Here is a 14,310-nt window from a genome sequence, read left to right on the forward strand (position 1 = left end):
CATGAACTCCCTTTCCCCAGCCATCACTGAAAGCTTTGCAAATAGAACATTCTTCAAGCTGTTTTAACTGCACTCCAGGCAGAGCAGGCTGGTACAACACCGTGATTGTGTTTATATCTATTATAGCATCATCTTTGCCTAAAATTGATTTTGTCCAGAAATCTCTTCTGGTTGGTGGATGTGTCAGATGCTGCTGGGGTGTCTCACATTGTTGAGGGAGAAGTTGCAATGTTTATTAATTCTGTGATTTTACATTTTTATTTTAGCAAAGAAGAGAATCTTTTGCTTTCCTCTTAAGTCTTACCAGTTCCTGACCCCAAAGGACACAAACCTGATGAGGCTGTGGGGATCAGGGGCAGGGCACAGCCAGGGATTTGGGGTGGTTGTGAGCCCAGGGCAGGTCCCAGCCCTTGGCCTTGCTGAACCTCATCCAATTGTCCTGGGCCCATGGCTCCAGCCTGTCCAGATCCCTCTGCAGAGCTTCCTGCCCTGCAGCACAGCCACACTCCCACCCAGCTTGGCCTCACCTGGACCCTGACTGAGGGTGCCCTCCATGGCCTCGTCCACATCAGCAACAAAGAGATTTCACTGCCCTGGCCCCAACCCTGAGCCCTGGGCACAGCCCTGGATGTGGCTCCATTGCCCAGCACTCCTTGGGCCTGCCCATCCAGCCAGATTTCTGCCCAGGGAACAGATGCTGCACAGGCTGTGGGATCAAGTTCCTGTGAGCCCAGAAGATTGGCATTAGTGCAGCTGTAGCTGTGCACAAGAGAGCTCTTCAGCCACTTTCTCTCTTTTCCTCCCTCTGGCCATGCAGGGAGCTCGGGACTTCAGCGTGTGACTCGAGTGTGCAAAGAGCAAATCTGGGCAGAATCGGGGCAGGGAGGGTTTGGGACATCTTGGGATCTGTGCTGGGCACAGAACGTGTTTTCCATTGCTCTGAGACTGTCTGCTGTGGAAAGTGGATGAAATATCCAGCACAGGAATGACTTTTGTTTGTTATGGAGCTGTGCCTTCCCTTGGTTTTGTTTGCTGACAATAAATGAACATCCCTCTGTGTCTGGGGCAGCTCCTTCTGCAAGGAAAGCAGGTGGGAGTTGGTGCCAAGGAGCTGAAAGCTGCAGGCACAGCCTGGGGTGCAGGAAGCTCAGATTTGCACAAGGCTGCTCTGAGTGCCAGGGGTTGGATGGGGGAAATGGTGGGGTGGGTGTAGGGACAGAGTGTTATTGATTGTCAGCCATAAAGGGTCTTGATTTTCATCTCTATTCAGACTGCATTAGGAGGTGCTGGGGATCAATATCAACTGGAGATTGCTGATAGCTTTCTATGAACAGGAAAAAAACCCCAAACTTGATAAAACAATTCTCGCTGCATTGTTTTCAATATAGTATATTCACTTTGCATGCACTTCTGATATCTGTCTAATTAGCCATAGAAAAATTGAAGACTCTGGAGTAGTAAAACTCATCACTAACCTTCAAGTGGCTGAATATCCATCCTCATCAGAGCAGCAATGAACAGAAATGGGCACAGCTTTTTGGCTGCCCCATCTTTGGGATTGGCCCTGGGCCTGGAGCAGGAGCAGTTCTGGAGGGCCCAAGGCAAGCTCTGACACCCCAGTTCCCTTTTCAGAGCACAGAGCTGGGAGCAGCTACCCAGTAGTGGGAGGGGGCACAGTTGGCTCAGGGTGACGCTGTCCCCAGTGCCCGGCTGTGGGCAGTGCTGTCAGTGCAGCCAGGGAAGGAGCTGGATCTGCCTTACTCCAATGCCATCACTGGGACACTTGGAAGTCTCCCTGAGATTTCCTCCCAAGCTGGGAGCTCTTATCCAGGATGTCAACCTGTTCAAGAACGTCTTTGTGTGATCTAAAAGACCCACGAGGAAATGAAGAGGTGTTCTGACAGTGAAAATTCTGTTGGGGTGGTGAAATGAGCCACATGAGTTCTGTGTTGTGGTGGTGGACTGTGGTGGGTCCATCTACTCTCAGCACTACCTGGTGGTTTTTAAGGGAAAGGTGGGAGGGTGATCATCCCTTACCTGAGAAAACTTAAAGCCCAGAGAAACTCTGAACAGGTCAGATTGACAGACCATCTTCCTTTCCTCTCCACTCAACACTTTGTCTCACAGGACTGGCTCCCTTGTCCTTAGGGGTAGCAGAAATGCTGAAGGTTTCTGATATCCAAAACTACCATGAGACATATGGGGGGGAACTTAAACAGAAAAGCACAGAATTCTGAATCACAAAAGGCTCTGTGTGTGTGAGTGTGTGTGTGTTACAGGGGAGGATGTATGGGAAATGCCTTTGATTTTGGTTGCAGGTATCTCCTCTAACACTTCACTGTCTCCTTCTCCATGATGAAATCCAATACCAAGACACAGCAAATGTCCAACAGCAGCTCCATCAGCCACTTCCTCCTGCTGCCATTGGCAGACACTCGGCAGCTGCAGCTCCTGCACTTCTGCCTCTTCCTGGCCATCTCCCTGGCTGCCCTCCTGGCCAACGGCCTCATCATCAGCGCCGTAGCCTGCGGCCACCACCTGCACACCCCCATGTTCTTCTTCCTGCTCAACCTGGCCCTCACTGACCTGGGCTCCATCTGCACCACTGTCCCCAAAGCCATGCACAATTCCCTCTGGGACACCAGAATCATCACCTTTGCAGGATGTGCTGCTCAGGTGTTTCTGTTTTTCTTCTTTTTTGGAGCAGAGTATTTCCTCCTGACCATCATGAGCTACGACCGCTACGTGTCCATCTGCAAACCCCTGCACTACGGGACCCTCCTGGGCAGCAGAGCTTGTGCCCACATGGCAGCAGCTGCCTGGGCCAGTGGCTTTCTCACTGCTCTGCTGCACACGGCCAATACATTTTCCCTGCCCCTGTGCCATGGAAATGCCCTGGGCCAGTTCTTCTGTGAAATCCCACACATCCTCAAGCTCTCCTGCTCCAAATCCTACCTCAGGGAACTTGGGCTCATTGTGGTAAGTGCTCTTCTACATTTCAGTTGTTTTGTGTTCATTGTTTTTTCCTATGTGCAGATCTTCACGGCTGTGCTGAGGATCTGGTGGTGTCAGTTCTGTACTCAGTGGTGCCTCCAGTCCTCAACCCTCTCATTTACAGCTCAAGGAACCAGGTGCTCAAGGATGCCTTATCCTCCCTATATGAGAGTTTCTCAGCTCCCTAAATTGGTGTTTCAGAAATCAAAATATCCTAAAATGGGTGATTCTGAAGAAGAAATCTCTACAAATTGGTGTTTCTGAGTTCAAAATATGTCTAAATTGCTTTCTTTGAGACTCTGAGCTCTCTTTCTTTCTTTCTTTCTTTCTTTCTTTCTTTCTTTCTTTCTTTCTTTCTTTCTTTCTTTCTTTCTTTCTTTCTTTCTTTCTTTCTTTCTTTCTTTCTTTCTTTCTTTCTTTCTTTCTTTCTTTCTTTCTTTCTTTCTTTCTTTCTTTCCTCTGAGCCAAAAACCTCCCAAAATCAGCACTCTGGAACCCCAAAGCCCATAACATTGCTCTTTCTTGGTTCCAAAGCTCCTGAAATCAACGTTATGGCCCCAAAGTGGCTGAAATTGGGGCTTCTAAGCCATGAAGTTCTTGAAATCAGTGTTTCAGAGCACTGATGCCCCTAACTCAAGCCATGTGCCAGGTTTGCCATCAGAGCGTGGAATTCGCTCCCAGTGCTCCCAGTCCCTCCCAGGGCATTCCCGGTGCCCCTGGGATGTCTCCAGGAGCAGGGAGTGGCCGCTGGCTGTGCCCATTCCCCACCCAGCCCGAGGAGCTGCTCCCTGGTCAGAGCATTTTCACTTTCAATTTCACAGGCATTTACGGGAAATCAGTGTAAAACCAAGAAAAAGGAGGTGCTGGGGGGAGGCGGGAGGAGCCCGTGGGGGTGGGAATGGGAACAGGCAGGTGAGATATAACCGGGACGAGCCCCCCCGGTGCTCACAGCCCAGCGCGGAGCTGCTTCTTCCCAGCCTTGTCCAGGTAAGCTCCAGCCCCTCGCTCCTGTGTTTCCCCACGGGGGGCTCCTTCTGCTCCAGAAACTGACCTTTCTGAACCCCAAATCTCCCTGAATCGCTGGCTTGGAGCTCCAAAGCTCTCTAAATGGGGACTACAGAGCCCGAAATCTGCTTAAATTGGTTTTTTTTTGGAGCCCGAAATATCTCTAAATCGCTCTTTCTGATCTGAAAATATCCCCTAATCACTCCCTGATTGTCAAAGTTCCTGACATGATTTTTTCTCAGGCTTGATCTCCCCAAATCAGGGTTTCTTAGGCTTGTGTGTCCCTAAATCGGTGTTTAAGAGCCCCAGTGCTCCTGAAACTTCTGCATTCTCAGCTGTGAAGTTCCCCAAATGGTGTTTTTGAGGCTAAAAGCACTTTGAAGTGGTATTGCTGAGCCCCCAAGTATCCTAAATTGCTGCTTTTGAGCCCAGAGTCCCTGGACATTGGTTTTCCTGAGCCCCAAAGCTCATTAAATTGGTGTTTCTGAGCCCTGAAGCTGCCCAAGTTGCTTTTCCTGACCCCCAAAGCTTCCTGACATCCCTTTTCGAGTGCTGCAGTTCCTTAAACATGTGTTTCTGGGGCCAAGAGCTCCCTAAATTGGAATTTTGAGCTGAAAAGCTGCCGAGATGGGACTTTCTGAGGCCAAAAGTTCCCCAAATTAGTGGTTTTGAGCCAAATGCTCTCTAGATTAGAGTTTTTCACCCCCAGTGCTGCCTAAAGTTTGGGCTTGTTCAGAGCCCCCAAATATCTCTAAATCAGTGTTTTCCCTAAATCACTGTTTCTGAGTCCCAAAGCTCCCAAACTTGCAGTTTCTTAGCCCAAATGCTCCTGAATGGGAGCTTCTGAGCCCCTAACAACTCAAAATTGCTTGTTTTGAGATCAGAAAATGCCTACATCATTTTTTTTCTGAGCCAGAAACATCCCTAAATTATTTGGAAGGCTGTGCCTGAGTGCTGGTGGAATGCAGTGGGAGGGGAGAAGCTCTGCCAGAGGGAACGTCATGGAGGATGAGGATGGGAGGTGTGAAGAGCACCTGGGATATTTGGAGATCCTCAACAAGATGGGCAAAGGTTGACTTGTGTGAGTGAGCAGTGGAGGGGTCAGAATGCGAGGACACTGTCTTGGCAGTTTAGAAACTCCTTGATCATCAGGGGGAGTTGGCAGAAGAGCTCTGGGGGCAACCTGGAGGGGTGTCCAGGCCAGTGAGCAGGTTCCCATGGGGAATGGCAACTGCCCTGGCATTCATGACCAGGCAAAGCAAAGGGTTCCAACAGCGTGGGGATCTTGGAATGATGGCTCAGCAGAGCTGCCTGGTAGGGGAATAGGGGGATGCTCACGGGGATCTGGGCCTGGCCCGCAAGGAAGAGCTGGTCAGGAATGTGCTCATCAGTGCCAGCCTGGGCTGCCACAGCCAGGAAATTGTGGGGTCCAGGCACCGAGGGGCAGGGACTGAGGCCAGCAGCAAAGCACAGAGCTGGGGCTCCAGAGGAGAAGACTTTGATGAGCTCGGGGTGCTGAACCAGGTGGCAGCAGGGGCAGCAGCTCTGAAGGGTGAAGGAGCCCAGGAAATCTGATAGGCCCTGCAGGGCAGCCTCTTCCAAGGGCAGGAATGGTGTTTCCAAGAAGCCACGAGTAAAGCACCCATCTCATGAGGCTCTTGGCTGAGCTGACCGAGCTCCAGGGTGAAAAGGCAGCACATGGGAGGTGAGCACATGAGGCAGCAGCAAAGCAAGCCAACAGCACCCTGGGCTGTGGGGGCAGGAGCACGGCCAGGGGAAGGGTTTGACTCCTGTGCCCAGCACATTTACACCACACCTGCCCAGCGACAGGGGGGCTGTGCCAGGCAGGAACTGCTGCACTGGTGGGCGCTGGGGTGGGAATCCCCCAGCTGTCCTTCAAGTGCTGGTGGGATTTCCCTAAAAATATCAGTGTCTGCAACCACAAAACCAGCAACAAAAGCGTGACTGTGCCCAAACAGAAATATCTGCAGCAGAGCAATCTGCACCTGCAGTCGCCCCTCTGGGCAAGGCCGGTGGAATCACTGTTGGCAATTCACAGCAGTGACAGCCCCTGCTCACAAGATTTCACAGCAGTGAACTCTCCCTGGGCTGGGCTCTGCTGAGACCCCTCCAGTGCTGTGAGCAGTTCTGCCAGAGACCATGGAATGGGAAAAGGACGCTGCTCCCTGGACCTTCCTGGGGCCCTCGCTGGGCTTTGCTGAGGCTTGAAGGAGCCCTGCTGCCCTCCAGAGCCCCCAGGGCTTTCAGTGTCTTTGCCTCATCAAGGCCCAGCTGTGCTGCAGAGGGTGGGGGCCAGTCCATAAAGTTCACAGAATTCCCATTCAAAGTCCATTGTCCCTTCCCACCTACAGTCTATAGATACAATCCAGTTCCTAATTCATTCCTACAATGAGAAAAAATTCTCAATTGAGGCCTTATTTATATATATATTTTTTTAAAATTGGATAGCAAGAATTGTTGCTACTCATTAACTGGGAGAAAAGTAAAAAGTAAGTAGCATATTGATTAGGCACAGCCTGGATTCCGGCCATAATTGCATTATGGCCAATGGTTTGGGTTTTTTATCTTGGCTGATTAGATAAATGTTTAGTCTGAATATTTAATGAATAATTATTTCATAGAGTAAGTATAACTTAAAAATATAAAATATAAAATATAAAATATAAAATATAAAATATAAAATAGAAACAGTAGCTCACATTAGCACTCCAGGTAAAGTATAATGAGATTTCACCACCACTCATACAGTCCTCCTAGATTTAGTTCCAATACTGGTATTAAAATTGTACTAGACTAAACGCATAATTCAGAATATCTAAGTTAATGGGCCTTTGTTGGCAGACCAGTCTCTGTTGGTCTCTGGCCAGCAGAGACATCACTGACAATGCAGAAGAGAGAGTTACTTCTTTTTTTCTTTTTTTTTTTCAACCCATACTTTTTCTTTCTTCTCTCTTCCCCCCCCGCCCCCTTAATTTTCTTTTTTCTTCTCCTCCTCTCTCCTCTCTTTATACCTTCCTTTTATCTTTTCTCCTCAAAGCTTCAGCTTTGGCTCAGGATTACAGATCTGACCCTGCATAAATTAATATTCCTGTCTAAACCTGTTATCCGGGCTCCTTCAAAATATGAGAGAGGGACAGAGAGAGACAGAGAGAACAATTTGTCTCTGACTGTGAGAAGTGAGGTGAACCATTCCTGGAGGCACAACCATCTTTCCATGAGTGGTGATCTGAGGTAAATGTCTGTGTTCATAATAGCAGAGGCACATTCAGGTCAACTCCATGGGCACATCATCTATTCATTGTTTCTGTTTAAGAAGCCATCACTCTATTGCTCTGCTTTCAGGACAAAACTCCTCAAATATTGAACGTTTCATGCCATTTATATTCTTTCCTTTCTTTCAGACCAGAGCCAAATTGGAAAAGGTAGTGGGAGGAAATAGAGCTGAGTTCAATCCTGGGGTGAACCCATGGGACAGCCATGGGCCTGGGCCTGTGACTTCTCTTGGGTCCCTGCTGGAATTTCTCTATTTACAGTCCTCAGTGGAGCTCTTTTCCTCAGCCGGGTCTATACTCCCCTTGAACACCAGGAAAGCTTTCTTGACATGCAGCAGCTTTTGGCAGTCCCTTAATTCAGCCCAGATCCTCCTCCTTCTCTGGAACGTGGCCCTGGGCAAAGAAGACAAAAATTCACGAGGAGCAGACAGCTCAGGGAAATGGAGTGCAAGAAAGAGAGGGAGAGCAGAGCACGGCAGCGAGCTGTGCCCTGAGCAGACCTTTCCTCACTGCTGAGCAGTCCCTGCTTCTGCCTTCACCCCGTCACTGCTGCTCTGATGGATGTGGTCAGAAGGGACAGGCGGCTTTGCTGGAAGGGTCAGCGAGGCCCTGCTTTCTGCAGCCAGCTCTGCAGAAGAGGGTGTTAAGGAAACTTCCCAGTCGGAGCATTCCCGAGGCTCTCTGGCCATCACACTCCAGCCACCAGAGGTGTTCAGTGCTGGGACCAGAGCCCTCCACAGCAGTGGCTCCAGTGCCCCAATGGGCCCTGCTGGACTCCCCACACCCCCCCAGTCCCACACCCAGCCCCTGTGTCCTCCCTGGTTCCAGCCCAGGTTTCCCACAGCAGAGTCTCAGATGTCTGATTCCATAAAGCCATTCACTCCCAGTGCAGTAACACAGGAATGGCCTGAGCTGTTCCTCCAACAAAAGAGCCCCTCAGTTTTATCCCCTCACAGTCTGCAGCCCAAGGCTCAAGTCTGGCTCTTCCTCCCGAGCCCTCAGCTCCTGCTGGGTCTCTCGGTGTCCCTTCCCCAGCTGTGCCACCACCCTTGCTGCCCTTTGTTGTGCTTTGTTGGCACACGGGCTCTTGTCTCGGGCTCCCACCTGGAGCTCAACTTGCACCTGGCACTGCAGCTGCCCCCAGCCACCTGCACCAGGTGTGTTCATAACCAGGAGGAGGGGAGGGTGGGAGTGAGGTGGTTTCAGTTTTGTCTTTGTTACTCGGCTTGCTGCTCTCTTGGGAATTGCTGAGAAAGCAAAGCAATCATCCCCAAGTCGAGTCTGGATTGCCCAGGATGGCACCAGGTGAGGGATGTCCCAGGCTTTATGTGAGCTCTTCCATCATATTTTTATGTCCAGTCCAGTTGAGGTGGGGATTGAGAGAAGTTTGGTGGGTGCCTGGCAGCCAGCCAAGGTCACTTGTCCTTTCTCCATAGATTTCTTCATAGCTGGTCAGGAAAACCTCTAGGATATGAGTCTGAAGGAATGGAAAATGGTCTCGTACCTCTGTGGAAAATTTTGACTGGGGTTGAACACGAGGTTCTGCACTCTGCAAAAGCAGAAGGTCTTAATTTTGACCAAGGGAGATGATGTGTGTGTCTGTGAGAATTCTCAGAGCTCCAGGGCAGACAAGATGAGTTAGGGACCAGCTGGGAGTACAGCAGAATATCTTATCAACTGTGTTATCTTCTCTAGTCCTGTGCCCACCACAGAGATTTTTCCCCCTCTTTTCCCTTGCATTGCAGATTGAACCTCGAGAAAAGGACACAGGAGACAAGAAACATGGTCGTGGTTGAATTTATTGGTAAGAGCTGTATGAGTTCTATTTAGACAGCGATGGAAGGGAAAGTAAGTAAATTTTAAAACCCTGAGTAGATCAGAGGTTTGAGTAGTATAGGGGATATATGTGTCCCAAATAAGTTCTTCAATGCATTTTTAAAATCCTTAGGGAAATATTGTAGTGAAGCTTCCTCTTCTTCATTTTTCTTTTTCTTCTCATGTGGACCTAATGGTCACAAAGAAAGGAGTTCATGGCAGCATTGGCCTCCAGTGAGGCCAATATGAGGCCATAAGTAAGTGTGGACTCATGTATCCCATTGCTCTTGTCTGTGGCCATCCTTGGGAACCCTTGGGATGGAATGTGTTATCCCTGAGAGAAGTGAGGCCAGTGGAGGTCTCTCCCCCAAGCACGTTGCCTGCAGAAGCCCTCCCAGGGCACAGCAGAAGGCCTGGCCTTTGTGGTGGGATCAGTTTGGTCAGAGGGGTGACCTTCTTTGGCCAGAGACATGTCCTACTCTAGCAGGGGGTGTTGCTGAGCAAGGCTTTGAGGGTCAGACTGAAATGAATGTGCCAAGGGACAGTGAAGGGACCTGGGAGGTTCCTCTCCACTCCCGGAGTGTGAGGCAGAAGAGTCTCACCCTCTCGAGGGTGGCTGTGCTCTGCTGGGACTGAGGCACCTGTGTGGTGCCTGAGTGCTGTGGCAGCTGAGGCAGCTTCCTGGCCCAGGAAAGCCTCAGTGGCCCTCAGTGAGGGTCAGGAACCCCCAGCACTGCTGTGGGGCTCCTGGTCCACAGGACCTCATGGCTCGTGGGCCAACTGTGGGATGTGTTCTGCCCCAGAACCTGCTCAGTGCAGTCCTGGAGTTCCTTGGGGAAAGCCCTTGTTAAATGTCCTGATTTTCTTTTTGGATTTTCTTTTCATATGTACCTGATGTCCAGTAATAATGGGTGCTGGCTGGCTGGCTAAGAAAGTCTTGGAAATGGTATTCGAGGAATTGAGTAAGTGTGCTGGATCCCATTGCTCTTGTCTGTGGCCATCATTGGGAACCCTTGGGATGGGATGGGATGGAATGGGATGGGATGGGATGGGATGGGATGGGATGTGTTATCCCTGAGAGAAGAAAGGCCAGTGGAAGTCTCTCCCCCAAGAGCACAGTGGAAGGCCTGGCTTTGGGGTGGGATCAGTTTGGTCAGAGGGCTGACCTTCTTTGACCTGAGTCAGGTCCTGTCCTAGCAGAGGATGTTCCTTCTAATTGGTAACGATTTCAAAGGCATAGCACATCCCTTCTGGGATTTCCTTTCCTTTCTTTGAGCATTAAAGGAGGAATCACATCCTGGGCTTAGCTGCAGGGACAAAAGGCAGAAGCCTTTCTGTGCAGGTCAGTGCCAGTCCTTGCCCAAACTACCTGGAAACTAAACCCTGCCAAGCAAGAAGGCGATTCAGAGGTCTGTTGTGCATGATGGCCTGGTGCAGTCAGATCAAACAATCCCACTGTCCATAAATTCCCATTTCCAAAGGCCTCCAGCCAGTCCTTCGTTATAGTGCCCTTCCCCATGCCCTTCCCCATCCAGTCCACATGCAGGACCCCAGGATCCCAGGGTGCAGAGATATTCCAGCAGTGGGATTTTCCCAGCACAGACCAGGACAGCCTGGCCTCTGCTGGATCCCACCCCCTGGATTCTAAGGCCAGCTGTTCACCTGCCCCTGCTCTTTCCAGCTGGGATGCTGGCAGGGGAATGTCATTCTGTCAAGGAACACTTGGAATTTAGTGTGACCTGGGCTCTCCACCGTGTCCAGGCCTTTGGGCCGTGAGGAGCCAATGGAGTTCCTCCCAGTGTTCTTCACCAGCAGCACAGGAGCTCCAAGCCCATGTTTAGAAGGGCTCAGTAGTGCCAAAAACCTCCTTACAACAGGCAAAATCTGTTAGAGAAAAAGTCCCCATGTCAGGAAGAAAACTGGGGGTACACTAGGGAGGCCAAAGCTCTTTCCCAGAGCAAACTCCTGTTGGAATAGGATTTGAAAGGCAGGATAGTGGTAAGTGGTACCCATACATGCATCAGCCTGTGAATTCTGCATCTCTGTTTTTAAGGGATGAGTGAATTCTTTTCAAAGACTGATGAATTAGAAAGGATGATCTAAAGAAAAAGAGGTCTGGAGCAAATGAATTGGTAAACAGGCAGGACATGAGGGAACTAAGTCTGAGCTTTATTTTTCCCCTCTGAATAAAGAAATAAAGCAAAAAATAGTCCATTTCCGGTTTGCACCTTGAATGCAGTCTTCAATTCCTTTGAAGTGATTACTTTTCCAGAGAGAAGAAAAAACCAACTAGCAGCAAGATCTAAGAAGAGACTCTCAACAAGAGACTTGTAAAAAGCGGATATGACCATCCTCAGAGAGAATGGGTGGTATCCTGCTCAAGGGAGAAACGTCGGTTTCCCTGTGACACCAATCTTTTTCTACAGGAAGGAGAGAGAGGGAGAATATCGAAAAGGACCAAATATCCAAGATGGACAAGGCCTTCCAGGAACTGAAAAATAAAATGGAAGTTCTGCATGAAGATTTCAAAAAATTGGAGAAGTTCATAAAATATGAGTTTCAGCTCCTCAGAGCAGATCTGGAGAAGAACCAAGGTGAGTAGGGCCATTGCCAAGCAGAGTTTCATCCATCTGAAGGCAGAAGCTGCTCTACAGGCCAAGCACCCTGTGAGCTCAGCCTGCTCAGCTCCTCAGAGGGCATGGGGAGGGACAGTCCTTGCATGGGGAACAGCTTCTGTGATCCATGGCACTGAAACTCCTCCATGCTGAAGTGTTCTCTGCAGGTGCAGGTGCTCAAAGTCCCTCTTGTATCACTCATCGTTGCAGAGGGTGTGTGCTGGGAGTTCTCTCATTGCCTGATGCTTGCTAAGGGTTCCCCCTTGAAGTCCATTTCCCATCTCTCTCCCTCTCCCCACTGCCCTTCTCGTGCTCCCCCACTGCTGGTCCCATGCAGGGGCACGTGTGAGCTCAGCCTTGTTTCCCCATTGCTGCTCAGCAGGGAGAGGAGCTTCCCTGAGCAGAGCCTGGCCGTGTCTGTGAGCGCAGGGCCTGCGGAGAGCAGCTCTGCCTGCAGGAGCTGGTGCTGGGCAGGGCAAGGACTCAGCTGGGCACAGACTCCAATGTGGCCTGGCTGGCCCCAGCCTGTGGCCCTGGGCCTGGCTCAGCCTGGACACAAAGTGTGTTGGGATCAGCCGATCCTTCCTCAGCTTTCCCTGCCCTGGGGCCTGTTCTTGCTGCAGCTGCAGCCAGCAAAGCCATGGCAAGGAGCAGCCCAGAGCAGGCCAGGGAAAGCCCTGGAATTCATGCTGGCTCCAGCCATTGTGGGCTGAGAATTCAGCCTGTGGCCCACTTTTCCAAGCTGGAGCTCTGTACTGGGCTACAAGAAAGCACAAATGAAAGTTTGAAAAGAGATGAAAATTTGTTCTGTTTTTCTTGTCCCATTCTGCTAAAAGTCTGAGGGTAAAGGGAAGACCATTTCCAGATTGTGCCTTAATGGCCAAATGGAATTCCTGTGAGGTAAGGGTTTTTAAGGGTGAAGGAGAAAACCACCCACAGGAGAGCCCTGAGGAGAGCCCCTGTGTCAGGGAGGTTAAATCAGAGCCTTTGGACATGCTTGTGTCAGATTGCTGATCTTCTGCTCAAGGAGGAAACATCAGTGGCCCAGTGACATTGCTCTTTCTTCACAGGAAAGAAGGAGGAGTAAAGTGCATGGGTCCTGAAATGCAGCATGGAGACAGTAGTCCAGCAGCTTTTTACATGGTACAGGAGTTACAGGACATGGAGTGATGCCTAGAGAGTCTGATCTGGAACAGAGGCTTCACAGATTTAAAGGAATGAAGTAGGTATTTATTGGAAGACCTTTAAAGGATACACCTTGTGCAGTATGAGAGCCCAGCTGTGGTTCCACCCAAGATGGATGGAAGATGGATGACTGGTCAGGAGTCATCACACTTTTATAAATGTTGGTCTTTTTACATATATTGGTTAATTTTCCAATTATGTCTTCAGTTTATAAAGTCCTATCCTCTCAGTTTGCTTTCTTTAATTCACCGTTGTTTATGCTTTTTGGGCCTGAGGCTTTAATGGCTGTCCTTGGTTCTCAGGCTGGAAAAAGATTGTTTTGTCTAACTGAAGAGACCTTACTAAGAGTTTACATGAAGTACAGAGTCACACACTAAGGCAGTACAGAATCTAAAAAATATGAAAGCTAAAACTTAAAGCATCATAGGTGCTGTTCTGAAAGGAAAATACCTTTAAAAAGAAATTAATCTCCTATCCACTCCTACTCCCCACTTCTCTCAGTTTATTTCTGATCATGGTGTGACATGGAATGGAACATCCCTTGGGCCAGTCCAGCCCAGCTGTCCCATCCCTGTTCCCTCAGGAACACTTGCCCACCCCAAGCCCATGGGTTGGAGGGGCTTGCAGACACGCCTCGTGGGGCGAGCATTGTGACAAGGACAGGAGAACAGAACAACATTTACACTTACCAAGGGCAGAGAACAGAATAGCACAACCTTGGAGAAAGGGAGAAAGGATGTAGCTGAGGCAAACAGAAGTCACACAAAATGCAAGCAGGATGCCAGCTTAGCTCTGCAAGGCTGATAAGCAGAAATCATGCAAACAATACTATTGCTCATAATCAAAAGTGGGGGTCAATGAACAGCCACCTAAAAAGTACACTGGATGTTGAAGGCAGACCCCAAAGAACCCCCAAGAATTGTGGTAAGGGATGCAACTGTATCAAATAAATTCAACGGAAGTGGGAATAGCTCATGAATACATAATCAGTGTGCATGATAAAAACTCTGTTCACCTGATGGTCAGGGTATACAAATGGAGGAAGGATTACCAGAGTGACTAGCATGCTGTAATAAAGAATATCTGCTTCCAAATACTCAAAACTGTGTTCAGAAGTTTCTATCTAGTGGATTTCAGTATCAATGATGTCCTTGACTCCGTTATGCCCCTTGCACAGTTTCAGAAGGGCCCCTTGGTTCCACGAGGCCTCGCTGCAGAACAATGGCCTCTCAGTTCCAGGAGGTTTTGTACTGTCAACAGTGCTCTCCTTGCTTCTACAGTGGCTGCTTGCTTCCATAAGGTTCCTCAGTGTCACACTGGTCTCCTTGGTTCCATGAGGCTCTGCAATGTCCCAATAGCCCATGGTTTCCATGAGCTTCTGTCCCATCAACCATGTCCTTTGC

General features: G+C 49.6%; 1 long non-coding RNA gene across 1 annotated transcript; it reads left to right on the forward strand.

Annotated features, from left to right (window-relative positions):
* The first annotated feature begins 3,867 nt into the window (after nt 1-3,867).
* On the forward strand, nt 3,868-14,010 carry LOC148217399 (uncharacterized). Its single transcript, XR_015801063.1, has 5 exons — nt 3,868-3,981; nt 9,038-9,096; nt 10,010-10,069; nt 11,534-11,701; nt 12,793-14,010. It is a non-coding gene; the product is annotated as an uncharacterized LOC148217399 (long non-coding RNA).
* Nucleotides 14,011-14,310: the final 300 nt, after the last annotated feature.

This window comes from Sturnus vulgaris, unplaced genomic scaffold (assembly GCF_052056855.1).
Source record: "Sturnus vulgaris isolate bStuVul1 unplaced genomic scaffold, bStuVul1.hap1 Scaffold_84, whole genome shotgun sequence".
NCBI lineage: Eukaryota > Metazoa > Chordata > Aves > Passeriformes > Sturnidae > Sturnus > Sturnus vulgaris.